The sequence below is a fragment of the Hyposmocoma kahamanoa genome, unplaced genomic scaffold (assembly GCF_003589595.1).
Source record: "Hyposmocoma kahamanoa isolate Upper Pololo Valley unplaced genomic scaffold, ASM358959v1 76, whole genome shotgun sequence".
NCBI lineage: Eukaryota > Metazoa > Arthropoda > Insecta > Lepidoptera > Cosmopterigidae > Hyposmocoma > Hyposmocoma kahamanoa.
In genome coordinates, this window is record NW_020653900.1 from 5,689,696 (window position 1) to 5,706,982 (window position 17,287).

At 33.6% G+C, this 17,287-nt stretch overlaps 1 protein-coding gene across 3 annotated transcripts in view; it reads left to right on the forward strand.

Moving 5' to 3' along the window:
• Window positions 1-1,563: 1,563 nt before the first annotated feature.
• The window catches only part of LOC113232498 (cGMP-specific 3',5'-cyclic phosphodiesterase-like), a 190,105-nt gene continuing 174,381 nt past the window's right edge, over window positions 1,564-17,287 (forward strand). For all 3 annotated transcript variants that reach the window (XM_026467246.1, XM_026467248.1, XM_026467247.1), the window contains exon 1: window positions 1,564-1,779. The gene's annotated coding sequence lies outside the window, so the exon portion shown is untranslated. The remainder of the gene's footprint in view (window positions 1,780-17,287) is intronic.

A 17,287-nucleotide genomic window follows, 5' to 3' on the forward strand; every position in this document is an offset into this window, starting at 1 on the left:
ATCCTGGGTAGATAACGGACTTCTTTTGCAAGGACGGAAGGAAGGAAGATAAAGATTAATTTATTTCGTTATAACGTAATCTAATTAAAGTAAAACAAATGTAGAGTAAGTTATAATAATATTAAAAAGGAATCAATGTAATCTTTATACAGCTATATAATTATATCTTAGAACTTAATAGTGCACTTGCAATACTTGAACTAGGTAAATAAGTACGTTTATTTTAGGCATTACAATGAAATATAATCGTTTCTTTCATATTATCTTTACATTGACTGCCGCCGTGGCCGAACGGTTACCAAGCCGGGCTGTCACGCACAGGTCCTGGGTTCGATTCCCGTGCCGGGGGAAATATTTGTATGGTCTACATTTATTTATCTCGTGAGTTTGTATGTAATTTGTGGTTGTCTGTGTGTGTGTCCATGGCACTCGCGATACAAGGTTTCCCTAAGCGGGGTTATGAGTACGTGGGGATAATTTAGTAAACATTATAATTTTCATTACAGTAAACAATTATAATCAATGTTAAAGCAACACAACGAAAAATAAACATTTTTATAAAAAATCGATCTCAAAAGTTTGTGAAATTACATCATTTTCCTTGCCTAAGGTTTATTGAAATCACTTAACGGAAAGTGGGTGAAATCCAATAAAGCGGATTCATCCCTTAATTTGTCTTAATTTTCTTCGAATTTGAATGTGGCCACTATTGAGGCATCCCTATTCTAAAAAAAAATCATCAAAATCGGTTCACATAGCGTCAAATTGAGAACCTCCTCCTTTTATTGAAGTCATTTAAAAATTATAATTGTGTCAAACGTGTGGCACTTTATAATGAGACAAGTAAATGTACTTGATTCATAACGATGATATTGTTATCACGCACATGGTATTGTTTACATTTCTTATCTACATTCTACACGTTATTGTATAATTTTATGGCATTTATGTGTCAAAAGAGCAGTGTTTGTTTACTTAAATTGTGTAAATTATATTATTTTATCAATGATTTATTACGTAACGAAGCCACTAATTATCTTATAATAATTTAATAGGCTTATCTTTATCGCTACTATGTACGTACAAAAATTTTTGTTTGTTTAGCTTGAATGAGGTCTATTGAAATAAGACAAAAATTTAAGAAATAACTTTCTCATAAGTACCTACATATTATATTTATGGAAAGTATTATAATTGCGTATGTTTTTATAATTTTTTGTGTAACTGAATTTCAAAGTAAAACACTAACGATTTTAAATCACAATATTGCTACCCAGGTTGTTCGAGTGAATATAACGACCCATTAGCACTGTCAAACAATTTGCACTGATTTTTTTTTCTTTTCAGATTTTGTGTATTCTTCGAAGAGAAAAAAATATATGTTCATAATCGAATATTGAATGCAGTTATCATAATTGGTTATTGTGCGTGAAATTGTAGTAAATATCGTGTGACCTCTTCCTAAGCTAATCTATGTAAGTGAGCGCCGCGTGTCTGGGCGGGCGGGTGTCGCGGGGAGGGGGCGCGATTGGCCCAGCGCACCTCAAGCCTCCAGTTTGCCGGCGGCCGCGACGCCGGACGCACGTCGTTAGCCCTAACGCTGATTCCCTGAACCGCGTGTTGATATACCGTACAATAAATAAAACAAAAACCGTGTGTGAAAATTCCCTTTTTGACAGTGTTTTGTTAATTAACCGTGACGTCAACGCTTCTACCTTTTCTCACTGTTAATATCGGACACTGATGTAAAAGCTTGTTGTACAGAAAATTTCAGCCAGAGTAAGTTATATCTATTAGAGGTTACAGTGTTTGCTATCGCTTACTGAACATTTTGCTTTTTCACCTTAGCCTTGTTGTGTTATTCAATTACCGATCCTTTGCTATATGTAGTTAGTTTGCTTTATTGACTACGACATTTACAATAACATTTGCGTTGCTAAGCGTGATAATAAAATGTAAGAATATTTTCGGCAATTTTGTAAATGATTTGAACCATTTTTTTCCGCGTAATAATTTACGTATCGCTGATATCAATAACTCTTCTATTTTTTTATCTGTCCGTCTTATTTCATAATTATTAATATTTACATAAGAATATAATAATAATATAAAATCAACATCGATGAAATTGTTTTGACTAAAGGTTGTGGAATTACAAAGACGAGGGATTTTGTAGATTTTGTTGAATTAATTCAATGTAGAGATAAAATGAAAACATCGTGAGACGAACCAATGAAGATAAGGATGAATATCTATTTGAACCGTTCGGATATTGTTGAAAGTAATGAATGATTTTGAAACTTAAGACTTTTTTGTTTTTATATTACGGGGTGCACGTCATTGCCTTCAATAAACAAAACGGTAGTATGAAGAAGTACTTTTGAACTTACTTAGATTATGTTATCGTAACTGTATAAATGTGTTTTGTTTTACTTGTTTAATTTATTTACAGGTAAGATATAAAAGTACAACAAAAGCCTAAATACTAGAAACTATAACTGGAATTACATTGTATGAAAATAATCTCAGTACAGAGAACTAAAAAACCGATCTCAAAGGTCATCCATCCCCTAGTTTGCCACCCTTAGAGGTGGAATATGTTTTTATTTAAATAGGACCACTACTGAGATAATCTCTTTAAAAAAAACATCAAAATCGGTTCACAAACGAGTTATCGTATAACACAAATACAAAGAAAAACATACAATCGTATTGAGAATCTCCTCCTTTTTTGAAGTTAAAAATTGAATCTTCATGGCAAGGTGTCCAACATGGTGGCAGCGTTCCCCCTTTGTACAGCTATGCTAATACGTTGGGCAGGGTAGCTGCCGGCCCCTGGGTTTCCCAGACAGTCTTTACATTTTTTTAATAAAATTTTGTAAAGATGAAGGGCACCGGAACACCTTGGGCTTAAGGGTTTAGATTCCAAGGGGTGCAAATAGGTACTCGGAGCCGAGGTTACTTATCACTCTTTTCTACCAGCTCAGCTGCGGAGCCAGTCCTCTTGCTGGTGTGCTGGAGACGGGATTGGCCAATTTCTATTACTTTACTAAAATACATTTGCAATTTTGTTCCCTAATAAATTAGTTTTTTTACATTTTCTAATGAAAACGAGCACTAGTATGAGCGAAAAGGAGCACGAGTCGGTTAAAAATATAAAAAAAATGATTTTCTTTATGAATACCATAACATCGTGACCTACTTATGACTTACTATAATTCTAAAGTGTATAATAATAACAAGTACAGAAACATGCTTAGAGATCGTATAATTCATAGAAGTTGACATTTCATGAGAATTCGTAATTTCGTTATTACAACTAAAAAATAATATATTCCACTAAACAGAGACTATGATCATAAGCTTGCTACGTGTCTGATCCTACCTTTTTCGTTTTCTTCACATGCATCACGCTTTTCATACCTTCACGTTTGTTCAGTATGCCATTTTTAAAGACTGGCTTAAACTGAATTAAATTACATCGCAATTCTAAATAAAAAAATTGGCATTTAAACTAGGATTCTATATTAAATTCATGTTATTTCTTTCAAATAAGCCACATCATTCCGTTTGGAACAAAAAATATTAAATATTAATAAAATATGTAATAAGTTTCAATTTATAGCAACCTTAGATATATTAATGGTATTATCATATATAGTTTAGTTAGGCAAAAAAACTCGGTGCAATTTACAGCAACAAGATTAATTTTTTTAGACTTTAAATTATCCATACGTATTTCACATTCATTATTAAACACGTGTGAACATATCTATTTAATCAATATTCAGTAAGTACGCCATATATTTACAAGTTTAAAAAAATAATTAATCTTATTGCAGTAAATTCAAAATGATTGTATTTTTTTTATCAATATTTAGATTTTCAAACAGGATTTGGCTTTTGTCTAATTAAAGAGAGAAATCAAGTGAATTTAATTTTGAATCCCAATTTGAGTCTTCATTTTTAATTTGAATACCAATTAAAATCTCAATTCTTAATTCAATTTGAATAAAATGTCTTTAAAAAATGGCTACGGCAAAAGAAGAAAACTAAATATGCGTGTATTGAAAAGCAAAATGCGAGTCGAGAAGTGAATGATATATATCAGGAACGTAGCAAAATAATGCCTAATCTAATGTATTTTTAATCCTTTTTTTCCTTAATGAATGGCTTGTGAGACTACTTACTCTCAATTCTGCCAGTGTCCGTTTTCTAGTTTCATAAACGTTATGGAGGATCTGTTAGAAATTTGTTCGGGGACTCAGAGGGAGAATCGAAGTGATTTTTGAACAAATTTTGAATCCTTATTATAAAATTAGACAAATTAGGGAACCTCATTACAAATAAAAATATACCTACCTACTTATGTAAATTCAATGGCAGCTTCAACGTTGATTCAAAGTTGTTATTATAACTTGAGTAGAATTCAAATATTATTAATAATAACTTAACAACATTGCATAATGCCGTCCCAAATAGTATGACCCACAGGCATATATCTAGATAAACGCCTCAAGTGTACGTACTTCGTGTGCCCAAAGTAAGTGAAATTTACTTAGTTGCCGCTGGTACACTACAGATTGTACTCGGCCGTTACACGAAAACGCGAAAAATGCATAATTGTGCCATTATAAACTGCAAAAGTACCATAACTGTGGGTACACGGGTAAACAGGGACGTTTCCTTCCAGGGGCAAGTGATTTTGTAATCAGAAGATGCATAATTTATTTTAATAACAATTATTTTGGTTTTGTATGAATTTTGAGAAAACAAATATGCAACCGAGTGTATGCCTCATTATTTGTAATACATTGCGGCTTTTACTTGGTGCAATATATTTCCGATCCTTTGTTAATACGCCATAAATATCGAACGAACGCACTTGTGTATAATGCATTCAGTTTGTACATTTCTTTGCCCAAATTTAGCATTTAGTGTTTTTTGTGTTGTATACGTTAGGCAACACTGTTCCCGATTCTGATCGATTTTGTAAACAAAGGGACAAAAATTATTACGACCTCAGAAATATTACAAAAATATTCTATAACTCTTTGGTTGTGTCGTTTAGTAAAGTTTAGTTTTTTTTTTCAGTTTGTAGCATCTATTATCAGGGGCCTTACCATGAACTCTTATTACGATTCAGTTTAGGACCTAAAATGAATCGTTGCGAGACAGCGCTCCGTGAAGTGTATATCACCATCCCGCTTTTTTGTCGTTACGTACCTATACTCAACTGTAATAAGAGTTCATGGTAAGGCCCCTGTAGTATCTGTAATTCCGATAATTTTTGCAGCATGTCGCCTCGAATGTCCGAATATAGTGAGCAAATAATTACATACATCGCCGGATATGTAGTACGAGTAATACAAAAAAATATATAATGCAAAGAATTAACAGTGCATTGTCTTTACAAAAACCTAGAGTTGGTCATACCTATGAGTTCGTTGCTTTCGAGGATGAAGATGGTCTAGTTTATTCCACTTAAGATGCAGAAATAATAAACAAATCACAAAAATGACACACGAGGCCGTGATTAAGTAAACCTCTTCTGATTAATAAGATTTTACCATATTTGGTCAACAGTAACATTTTCATTCGTCTTGCCATTCATCAATTTGATCAATTACCAAAAGAAAACCATCTAGTAAAATTAATTAAGGCAGTCGCAAGTTCATATATTGACGTGCGTTTTCATTATTTACTTTAATCGATAAGATCTTCTATTACAAAAAAATGTTATATAACAAGCTCATGGTATTATAAGGACAATAATTTTAATATTTGAAGTCGATTAAAAATTAAAATCTTATTTTTTTTAAGTAATCAAAATTTTTTTACTAAACTAAACCAACTAAACTATCTTATTCTAGTATTTTTGTACTATATTAATATTACGATTACTTGTAATCAACAAATACTTGAACAAAAATTATTCTATTTAGAATCGATTAATTGTAAGTAATACGCGTGTTTTCGCGTTCAATCAATCGATTTAGAACAAGCGGAAGGAGGTTTCCATCACTAAATAGTTTTTGTGACGTCATAGTGGGTACAAAAAATGTGGCACACTCGGTTTTCATACAATTTGCTGTACTTGCGGTGTCTATCTAGATATATATCTGTGGTATGACCCCAAGTATATCCACGTTTTAAAGGTCGGTTTGGAGGGGTACAGTAATAAATGGAAGTACATTGTTTATTGAATTGACCAGTTCAAAGATGGTGCAAAAATTTTCAAACATGTCAAATAACGTAAAAGAAGTACCTTTCCTTAAAATTACGTATAACTCATATAAAATGTACGTAAAGGAAACTCCATACATTATGACGATTGGAATTATGTTGTTGATAAATTACAAAGTCTAATTAATATACAGGATGTCATACAGAGATGATATTAATTTCAGCGCCAAAGAATGAGAAAACACAACTTTAAAATGTTTCCGTTGTTCCATGGCAGTAAGAGTGAAAGATCCGGTAAGTGTACCAAAAGGTACATAAAATGGATCTAAATAATTCATGAAAAGTTCATTTTACAAAAAAGTACCGTGATCGTCTACGTTGGAAACGAAGTGACCTGTTGTACTAAAATCTTGAACTAATTATGCAATTAACGGTGATTATGATCTTTTTTTCCTTATTCTATTGCAATATCTATTAAGCAATTTTGAAAAGAATCTTAACCGACTTGTATTTCCGTTCCATCAATCAAGATAATAATTTCCTTCGGCATGGGCTTTGACATCCTAATCATCTCTTGTAAACGTTACGCTTTTCCTGTCGAGAGACAAAATTCCTATCATTTACTCTGACAGAATGTACCTATACATTTATTCCATTTACGCTATTTTTATTCTAACTTTGAAAAGAATTGCAAAATATGTATTATTGTAAGAACCACCTTTTGCGATTGCTTCAGATTGAAAATGAAACTATTTTTAGGATCTAAATCGCATACATTTGTTTTTTTTTTTCAACCATAGCTATGTTTAGGTTGAGCCCTAAAAGTTGGTTTACATAATAAACTGATTTTTTAATTATATTATCACTAAAATTTTGGGAAAAATACATCCTTCTTCCCTCACGAACTTTATTTTGTTAAATTTAAAAACAAGAATACATAAAATAAAAAAAATTAATCTCAATTTGGTACAACAGCGATAGATCAGGTTCTCTCATTAAGCAAATGTATGTTTGTGTTGAGAACTACCTGAAAATAATTAAAAACATGTTTTGCAGTTATCATCCTTATATTTCACTTATCACGCCTATTGTTTAGGCAGATATATGTTCAAGATAGTCTGAATGACTGGTGAAAATAGAAAGGTACCATAATGTCAGTGTAAAAATGTGTCAGTATGCATCTCAATATTCCATAATTGGCTCAAGCTTCTTTTAGTAGCTGTAAAGTTCCAAGATGGGATGTAGGGAGGAGTGTGCAGTAGCAGTGCCCCCCAGAGCCCCAATTGAGACCCTACTGAGATCATATTACAAATTATGATGATGTTTGTTATTCTGCTGAAATCTAGTTGCAATGCAATGGCAGTTGAGTCTCAATAGAGTGTTAGTAGTATCTGATGGCTTGAGTTCATTCAATGACTAACGATCGATGTTGCCTTACTAAACCTACGATGGAAATTACTACGCAATTCTTAATTTGAATGTCCTTTAATCACCAATTTAATCATTGAAGAGCAGAATATCAAAAAATTGAAATGCCAGTCGAATAGTGTCTCGATGGCTAGCCACTGACAAGGCATTACTCTTAACTTTTAGCAGAATACCAAACTTATAAAATCCTGCCATTGACACTATAGACATACAATTGAGATGATTTAAAATTAACAGATTGAAGGCTCAGGACTTTGCGTTTTGAAACTCTGGTGTCTACGTGCACTAAGCTTAAATACGTCTTAAACAAGTGCTTCAATGCAAAAGACACTCTTAATAATATACACTGTGTTTTTATTTAATTTATTTAAGAGCATCTATTTATGTGTAAATCGTGTCTTATCAATTTAGGAATTTAAGACTTTAGTTTGCGTTATTTAGTGCAAGTGAAGGTGGGTGGCACTGCAACTGTTATGGGTAGGAGTGACGCCTTACCACCAGGTTTACTACTGCTTTCATCCTATTACTTGTTAATCATGAAAAAAATGAAAATACTTATTCTTATATTTTATAATGTCAAAAGTGCTTCGTTTGGGACTTTTGCTCTTGGCGCTATTGGTTTTGTTACGCGCTACGATTTACGGATATTTTGTATCAATCTCCATTTTTGCATTCGCAGCTTTTTCTTTAAATGTCAGCGCGACCTCGATTTCGTTCTTGCCAAACTGGAATAAATTAAATTTGAGACTATTTTGTAGGGTATTGACGTAGGGAGAAATCTCTGAATCGATTTGTTAGATAATTTTTAAATTATGGTCAAGCAAGGAATGGGAAGATAATGAATGAAGAAGATTGATGAAGCAGATTTATAATGCTCTGGCTGTGGCCCTTTTCTGTGTGCAGGTGTGTTTCGGGCGCGGGAATTTTTGTAATGTTCGAGTTTTTATGAACCCTACTACATTGACTGCGGCAGCAGCGGTATGGGCGCGGTCCGGGGCTGAATGCTATGACAAACAGGCGGACAGGATGTATTTTTACAGCTTTTGAGTGTGTTTTTATTTAGTTTCGACATGAATTCGAAAAACGATGAAATTTCTTTTGCGGTGCTTCCGTAACGCTAATAAAGGTAGAAAATTTTCTTGATCTTTATCCGACAGCGATGTGGTGCTTTATTGTAAATCTGTGTAGAAAATGAAACGTGGTTTCTTTTGGTGTCATACTGGCCGCCTTCGCGCCTCCATTTCGCTGCGAACTACGCATGGGACTGCCGTGTGGCATGCCCCGGCACGCATTCGCTTCCCGCAGATACGCCCCCGTGCCGCTTTTCCCGCTGTGTCACGTATGTGTGGCCTGAGCTTAAGGCGAGAGTGAGTGGGTAAGTGTTGACCAAAGTGAACTTACCATGACTAAATTGAGGACGCCTAAAAGCTAGGCTACCAGTACACTTAATCGTCGAGCAAGTATGAAAGCACTAATGCGTGTTGATGAAGCGAAGGATGTGTGTCAGGATCGTAGCAAGTGGAAGACTGTACTCTCTGCCTACTTCGATGGGAAAAGGGTGTGGAGTATATGTATGTATGATCAAGCAGGTTAATTAGAAACATCCTTAATACTATATCGGTTCATACAACGAGTTTTCAGTTACTTCTCCCTGCCTACACTTTTCGGGCCGATAATTATATTTGTACTTAAAATGAGTAACCAAAACTGCCATATTGCACTCTAATTGATGGGACAGTTCACAGCAAATCAAGCTACACATTTTTGTTTGAATATTGCCTCCTCCTACAATGGAACATGGTCCGTCAATGAGTAGAAGACGCCAGCACGTCTGTACATTACAAAACAAACATTTCCTCTTTATATAGTATGTACTGTTTATATTATTATACTAAACTAAACTGCTACTAAACTGCCTCGGTGGCCGAACGGTTACCATGCCGGACTGCCACACAGAGGTCCCAGGTTCGATTCCCGGGCCGGGAGATATAGTTGTATGGCCTACAATTATTTCTCTCGTGAGTTTGGGTGTAATTTGTGGTTGTCTATGTGTGTGTCCATGGCACCCGCGACACAGGGTTTCCCTAGTGCGGGGCTATGTTGAGTGTGTGCGTTATTTATTTATTTATTTATTATTATACAATATTAATAATCGTCGCCTTACTTTCTCAAACTCATATCTTTAAGCACAAAGTTACTGAAATGCAAAAAATGGATTGTATATACAAATTGTGCAGGCTGATTTCACATAACATTTCCTTCATATTCACACACTGGCTTTTACCTATTTTTAAAGTAATGCAACTAAATGAACACCCTTGATAAGAAATTTAAAATAAATGGACAGTTTTGCCATCTCCTGAATAATCACTCTTTATAAGATACGAGTGTGAGAAAGTAAGGGATCGTAATGCGCCTGACAATCATTCAGCGCATACAGACCAGAACGTTTAGAATTTTCCAAATTGGTTTGGATCTTTAAAAGTGTATTCATCAAATTGGTCCTACTACGAATCGAACTCGGCACCTCAGCGTGCACAGTGTAAACCGTTGAATCACCGAGGACGTGAAATACTTGACTTAATTGTACGCTTTTTGTACTAACTTACCTTGCATTGTCTGCGATATCTAAAAACAGGACTGAGTAGTAGTTGGGTACGCACATAATTAAATATCATTGAATTAAATGTACAATATTATTATTAATTAAACAATAGGATGATTAATAATACGTAATTATCGAAAAACATTTAAACAATAGCATTATACTCAACTACCACTTTTAATGAAAAATAAAGAACAGAGTGGAATATATTGACGCCTACTGTTCTAATGTTAGAATACTTTTAGTTTGTACTAGCTGTTTGGCATTATTATTGAGCGCGTATCATTTTCGTTTTAACGTCATCAATTTGAATTGGGTGACATGGTTGACAAAAGCGTCCTTATTCTCAACAAAAAATAAGAGAGTATAAATATATAAAATAAATTCAGTGTGCATGCCTTTGAATGATAAAGGCATAACATTTCACAAACAAAATTATATGTATCGCACAACGGGATGGATAAAGATATAAGAAAAGCTGGATTACCAGGGATAAACATGGGTGTAGGCTTGTTTATGGGTATTGGCCAAATACAGAAGTTTATAGCTCTCTCAGAAAGTGTTTGTCTGCTGGATTGAGGTAAACATCTACAGGAAATCAAAATACGCAACTATACCGATAGAGTATATAGGTCAATTTTCTCCAAACTTTAAAATAGGTATCTTAAAAGTAGATTTATGTTTATTTGATAACATCTAGAAATTGAGATATATACATAATTGTCTCTATTCACGAGGAACAGAATAGAACGAAACTTGTCTATCATTACAAAAAACCCAAAAAGTTAAACGAAATACATGTTCAAACTCGATAATACGACGATAGACTTGAACTGCGTCAACATCGTAAACAAAATCATTAAAGCGTAGAACTTGAATATCAGAACTTGAAGTTATTTATAAAAACCATGCTCTAAAAGACTAAACACAAAATCTTTCGATTGTTATCTGTTGGAAAAAAACATGATTTGTTGATAGAAGTATTAAGTTGAGATTAAGATAAGATGCTGATGTAAGATGTAACGCCGTAATGTCGCTCTGAAGCTTCTTTGGAAAGATCTCGATCGACGGAAAACAAGGTTATCGGTACTGATTATTAACGCATAAAATAAGGTGAATCATGCAGGTGTTCGTTTCATTGAAAAACTATTCAAAATTGTAGAAGTTGACTTGAATAAAACGACTACATTTATATAGTTCCTTCTCCAAATACATCGCTGAAAATGTTCTTACTGTGGCGTGAACATTTTCTCGCCGTATCTGAAAGACGACTTTAGAATAACCAAATACTTACTCACTATTACTCAAAACTTTCCGACCGTAAAAATAATACCCAGGATCGCAGAGTTTTGAAATCATAAATTTTGAACAAGTTTATTTTTTGCAGACTGGAACTGGTAAACAGTTGTAGTTCTGGAACAACTTTTGACGTTATTAAGTCGTCTATCTTCCAGTCTCAAACCCCTTGAAGCGTGGAAAAGTTAGATGCTTACTCTCTATTGAACTATCTTCGAGAGTATTTTCAAAGACTCGTTCAAACAATAAGATCCGCATTGATGTATAGTGGTATATAGGTCAACATTTTGATAGTTTCCATAAATTTGCGGCTAAGGTTGCCTGACAGATCCATAAGCTGACGTAACAATTTTCTACAATTTTGAAAATAAAACCTTTTTCGTTTTCAACAATTCCGTTTTGGTAACTTGCATGCATGTAATATATGCAAATATTCTTAGTTCAAGTTTTTACACATTTTGCGCATTCTATCGTTGTTTTTGTACCCCATAAATGCAATAGGTATACTACTGATATATATATATCTTTTGATTTCAAATGTTATAGTTCAAAACCACTGAAGATTTCAGAAACACTCTGTGTAGGAATGCATTTAAAGGGACGAACTAGTCGTGCGCCGGGTGGTAAGTGACACGCCTACGTACGCAAATATCCATAGACGACTGATACCACTTTCTATTAAGTGGACTTTTTATTAGAAATATTCTTTATCCACAATCTCAGCTGCTGGACAATAATGAAGTGGAAGATATTGATGCAAGTTCATCTGGAAGATACCCGTGTCATCTGAACTAAATATATGCAGGTTGTATCATTCGGTAGACAAGGTATCATCTATTTTAAAAGATTTAAATACATAACATTAAAAACACTACAAAACAATACTTGAAGCAACATAATGCCAACCCAGATAAAGTAGAAGTGAACAAGGTGATATGATAAGCGATGAGTTGTGACGTGTCTTATAGTCTGTTTCTCGAATACGATATGTAAGCTTGTATTGGTTATGTACCTATACATTAATTATACTATATTGTAAATTACAGTAAAAGAATGATATTACTCTGTTACATATTTTTTTTATTTGAGCTCCATGGCTTTGTATATCTTTTCTCTTTATTTTCAGCAATCATTATTTTCTCTACTGTAGGCTTATTTTTAAATAAAAGTCTATGATCGGAGTTCGTGAAACGAACGTTGTTTTTGTTTTAATTGATGAATAAAGCCCGTTTACTTTCGGAATTAACTTAATGTCCCATAGATCATTGTATCGATTTGTCTTTATTTGATCTACTTTATTCTAATTAAAACAACGGCAGAAGTTTTCTTTTACAGTTTATAGTTGAAAAATCCGTTTGGATTTCGGAAGTGAATGCATCTTATTACCAATAGATTGCTTCTGATCAGCACAATATAACCACGATTTAAAAGATTGTTCAGAGGTTTATTAAGCTAATGACGATAAGTTTCGATAACAAAACTCTAATTAAGGAAAGAAGCCTTAAACCTAAATGAACAGAATACATGACCAAGGCCTAAATACCTGTCCTCAAATGAATAGGCAACAAGGGACAGACATGGAAAAATAACACCCGAATCTGAATTTCAAATTTGCGCTCATTATTACGTATTTTGTGTTAATACTGTATAGTACTTACATTAAATTTTCGTAGTAACAGCTTCACCAATATCACATAATTTACATTTTATTTATTCAAATTTCAATGATTACCATATTGTGACGATTCTTTATTTATTACTCATGACGTTTAATGGGTATGAATAAATATCGCTTTTTCCTGTTCATTGAATACGTTACGTTTACCTACGCATTTATCGCCGTTACCTTTTACGTTAGTACCTGCTATTATTCTTAACTCTGTCAACCTCGATAGCTCAGCTGTTAATTAACAACAAACGTTTCTTAATTGATTCATGGTGTTCCGGTTAAGTGTCCTAGTATTTAATTTCGTTAGTCTGGTGGACATAATAAGGAATTCCTTTGAAACTTAGTGAAATGTGATCGTCTGGTACATTTTTATAAAATTTAATGTTCTACTTCGAAGCCTTGACTTTTCGAGAAAGAGAGTTGATGAGACCAAATTTGGGGTCCCGTACTTGCATAATTCCCAAAATTCGCCTAGTGTACAGAGCAGCCGGCATAGAATGTCAAACGCAAATCAGTTCCTAACTCTTTTAGAACAAAAACCAAACGACGGTGACGAAAGTATGGTATGCATCTAATTAAAAGGTGCCTTAGTAAAGGTTTCAATTTTTCAGATCAACTTATGTTACCTTATAGGTAGTATACACTATAGAAATAAAAATATTCTAGTTCTATTTTTAAAAGCAATATCTCTTTGCAAAAATAGCTATTTCATGCATTAGAGTGATCGTTTGGTACATTTTTATTATAACAACTGAATGTTTCACTATTTGAGATGGTTACGCAAAATAAGTGTTCACGAGTGTCTCCAAAATTTTTAGTTGCTTCGAGCAGCTCTTGGAATGAAACCCATTTTGTTTAAGCCTATGCTGAAACCCATATAGACCAAAATTTAAAAGAAAACTTTGGATTGAGTAGACAAGATAACATCTATTATTTTTCAAGTACGTGTAAATAGACGTCCATAAAAAAATTTTATACTCATGTATTGTCTGTTTATTACTTCTATTGTAATCAAAATACAATCACTGAAACCAGCGACAATATTATTATACGTATCATTAACAATGACAATCTGGAAGGCAATCAGAATAATAGTTAGGGTATCAATGCGTTAACTACAACGAATGTAGGACAAAGTAATTATTCAAAGTAACGAGTTTCTGTCATTTATTTAACATATTAAAGGGTTTTTAGGATTCACTGGTCGTTTAGTGACTGGACAATTTAGTAATTCGGCAACAAAGCCACTGTGGACATTAAGTCTACACAATCTATGACAGTCTAGTTGTCAGAAAACTGTCTGCCCTGCTAGAGAGTACAAGTTGGCCTGCACCTTTGAGTTGTTGTGAATTTGGTTTAATTTAATTATCTGGTAAGGAAACCATCGCTACAAAGACAATTTTATGTTGAAGAAGGAAAGCATTGGCCCAGCATTCGCACTAAGCGCTCTGTGACTATTCATTCACTCAGTTCGACTTTAACATTAAAGTAATATTATTCCTAAGTCAAATTTAGCAATCTTAGGGTCGTATTCCAGGCTCTCTTCTATGCTCAAGTCTTGGGATTGAGTATGATTTATAGCACTATAAATCATGCTCAAGTCCTTGCCATTAGGGTCGTATTTCCAGTGCTTGAAATCATACTCAAGTCTGCTCAAATCCTGACTTGAGCATTGAGTAGAGTTCTGGAATACGACCCTTAAAATAGTTACACGGATGCAATGGAAACAATATTATTTTCAATTTTATTGTCTTAATATTGATTTGTAATTATTAAAAGTCAAGTTGAACTTATTTATTTACATATATCTCTTCAATATTTTGTTTATTTTTTTATTTAATAGTACATAGGAAATAATTTCTCTTTAAATAATACATGATGTTTATTTCGTAAAATTATGACAGCGACTATATGCTCTTTGACGACACTAACAGTTGACACTAGACTATAATTCCGAATTCACAACGTGCCAATCAACACTCAGCTTGTTTTATTTATTTTTCTTCAAGATAATTGGGAAAAATAATTGAAAACAACATAATTTTAATAGATTTTACTATTACACGCTTTTCTTTTTTTGACAGTTAAAATTCTCTGAATGTAAACAACATTAAGTACTTTAACCTTATACTACGATAAGAGTATACAGAACATCAAAAAAGAAAGAGATCGCATTATATTATAATTTCATATGGCGTTATTTCTTTTCTATTTTTAATAAGGAATAGACAATGTTGGGAAATCATTCGTTCTTGCAATCATTTTAGCAATAATACACTGCTTGGTTGACAGGTTTGTCATGGTACCAATATGAGTAATATTATAATAAGCTTACTTTAAGCTTACATTGAAATAAGATTGTTTTTGGAAATGTTATGGTAGGCCCCCCCAGCTTCTAGCTAAGATTTCAATTTCATTATAAAAATCGTGGAACTTGTGCGAACCGCCCCGTAAATTTGTGCTGTTATGCTAGAATTTTTTATATGGACTAGAGTATAGTCTACAAGTTCTCAGCCTATACGTAAACACATGTGATCCTGAACTCTGATAACTGTGAAAATGCAAATTTTTAAAACTTCGTGTAAAAAATAAATTACTCTATGAAAAGAAGTAAGCTTTAAACTTTTTTTCTGGTGCAAAGATAGGATCTACAATGGATCGAGCTCGCCCAGAAGATGCCTATTCACCCGCACCCAAAGATATTCGGATTGTATAAGCACAGTCGCAGATAGCAAATTTCATCCCTGGGCTGTACGCAAAGTAAAAGATGACAAAAAGAGCTTAGTACGCCTGAAGGCAGTGTAGACCAAGTAGGGACATATTTCTCTAATATCTAATATATAATATATATAATATCGGTTGGTCTATGTGTCAGCTATTGAACAAGTAGGTATCGAAAATTAAAATCTTGTCGGTAACAAACATATTGAAAACTATGCTGAAATATACAGTATTCAGGGCTAACTATTACTGGCAGTCTTTGCGAGTGAGCTTTTGACAGCCTCAGAGTACAATACTACAATGCGTTTCGTACTTTGTTGCGGCGTCTATGGCGGTGTAGTGCGTCTGGCATGATTGCCGTGAAAAGAGTGGATGACTTTTTCGCCGTAATCTGTAAAAGCCTTTTGTTACGAGAGTAAGCGAATTGACTATTAACATTGTGAGGACAGAACACTACATGTTACTTTATGACCGAAGTCTTAACATTTAAAATATTATCTACCCTCATTTTAACTTATAAATTTGTATTGAACTTGTAGAAGCAAATTTAGAATATAAAATGAAATTATTAATGAGTTTAAGTATATCTAAATAAACATAAAGTGAAACTAAAAACAAATAGGCATTTACGAAACCGATTACAAATTAAGGACCATATTGTGGACTGCTAAGGTAAAAAGAGACAGAATAGGTGCCAGGTCGATTTGCGGACACCATCCCGTTACACCATACCATACCATATCCTTCATAATTATATACAAGGTAGTTGAAATTTCGAGAAATTTTAAACAAAAAACCAACATTTTTTAACAAATCCATAAATTTAATGTCCAAATTTTGATATTTCTCTATTGTTTTGACGTTATTTCTCTCTCTCTCTCTCTATTCATTTGATGTTTTTGGCGTTTAAATTACTGACTGACTTATTAAATCCATGTGTGCACGCCCATGGTATATTATTAAAAAAACATGTTACACCTAGTTTCAGTCTGTAGAAGTGCATGTGAATAAATGTATAATATTTTTTCAATATATTTATATGAAGGAAACTATGCTTATTTGTTAGATGTCAACTTTTTTATGGTATTAATTGACGGGAGGTGCTAGTGGTGGGCCTCATGATAAGCGACATGCTTGCCCATAGCATTTGCAGTGCCACTCAGAGCTTTAAATTGCAAAGATTTGAGGGGCACTGCCACTGCGCCCGTCACTCTGACACAAGTTAATTTCACCAGCACCCTTACCCTTCTCATATTACCGCTTGGCGTCTGAAATAGATATGGTGTACTAGACGAACTCTTTTACAAGGAGCTCTCCTGCCCCTAAAACTTATTCTTGCAGTGTGACCCAAATAAATATTTATTGTTGTTGTCCTTACCATT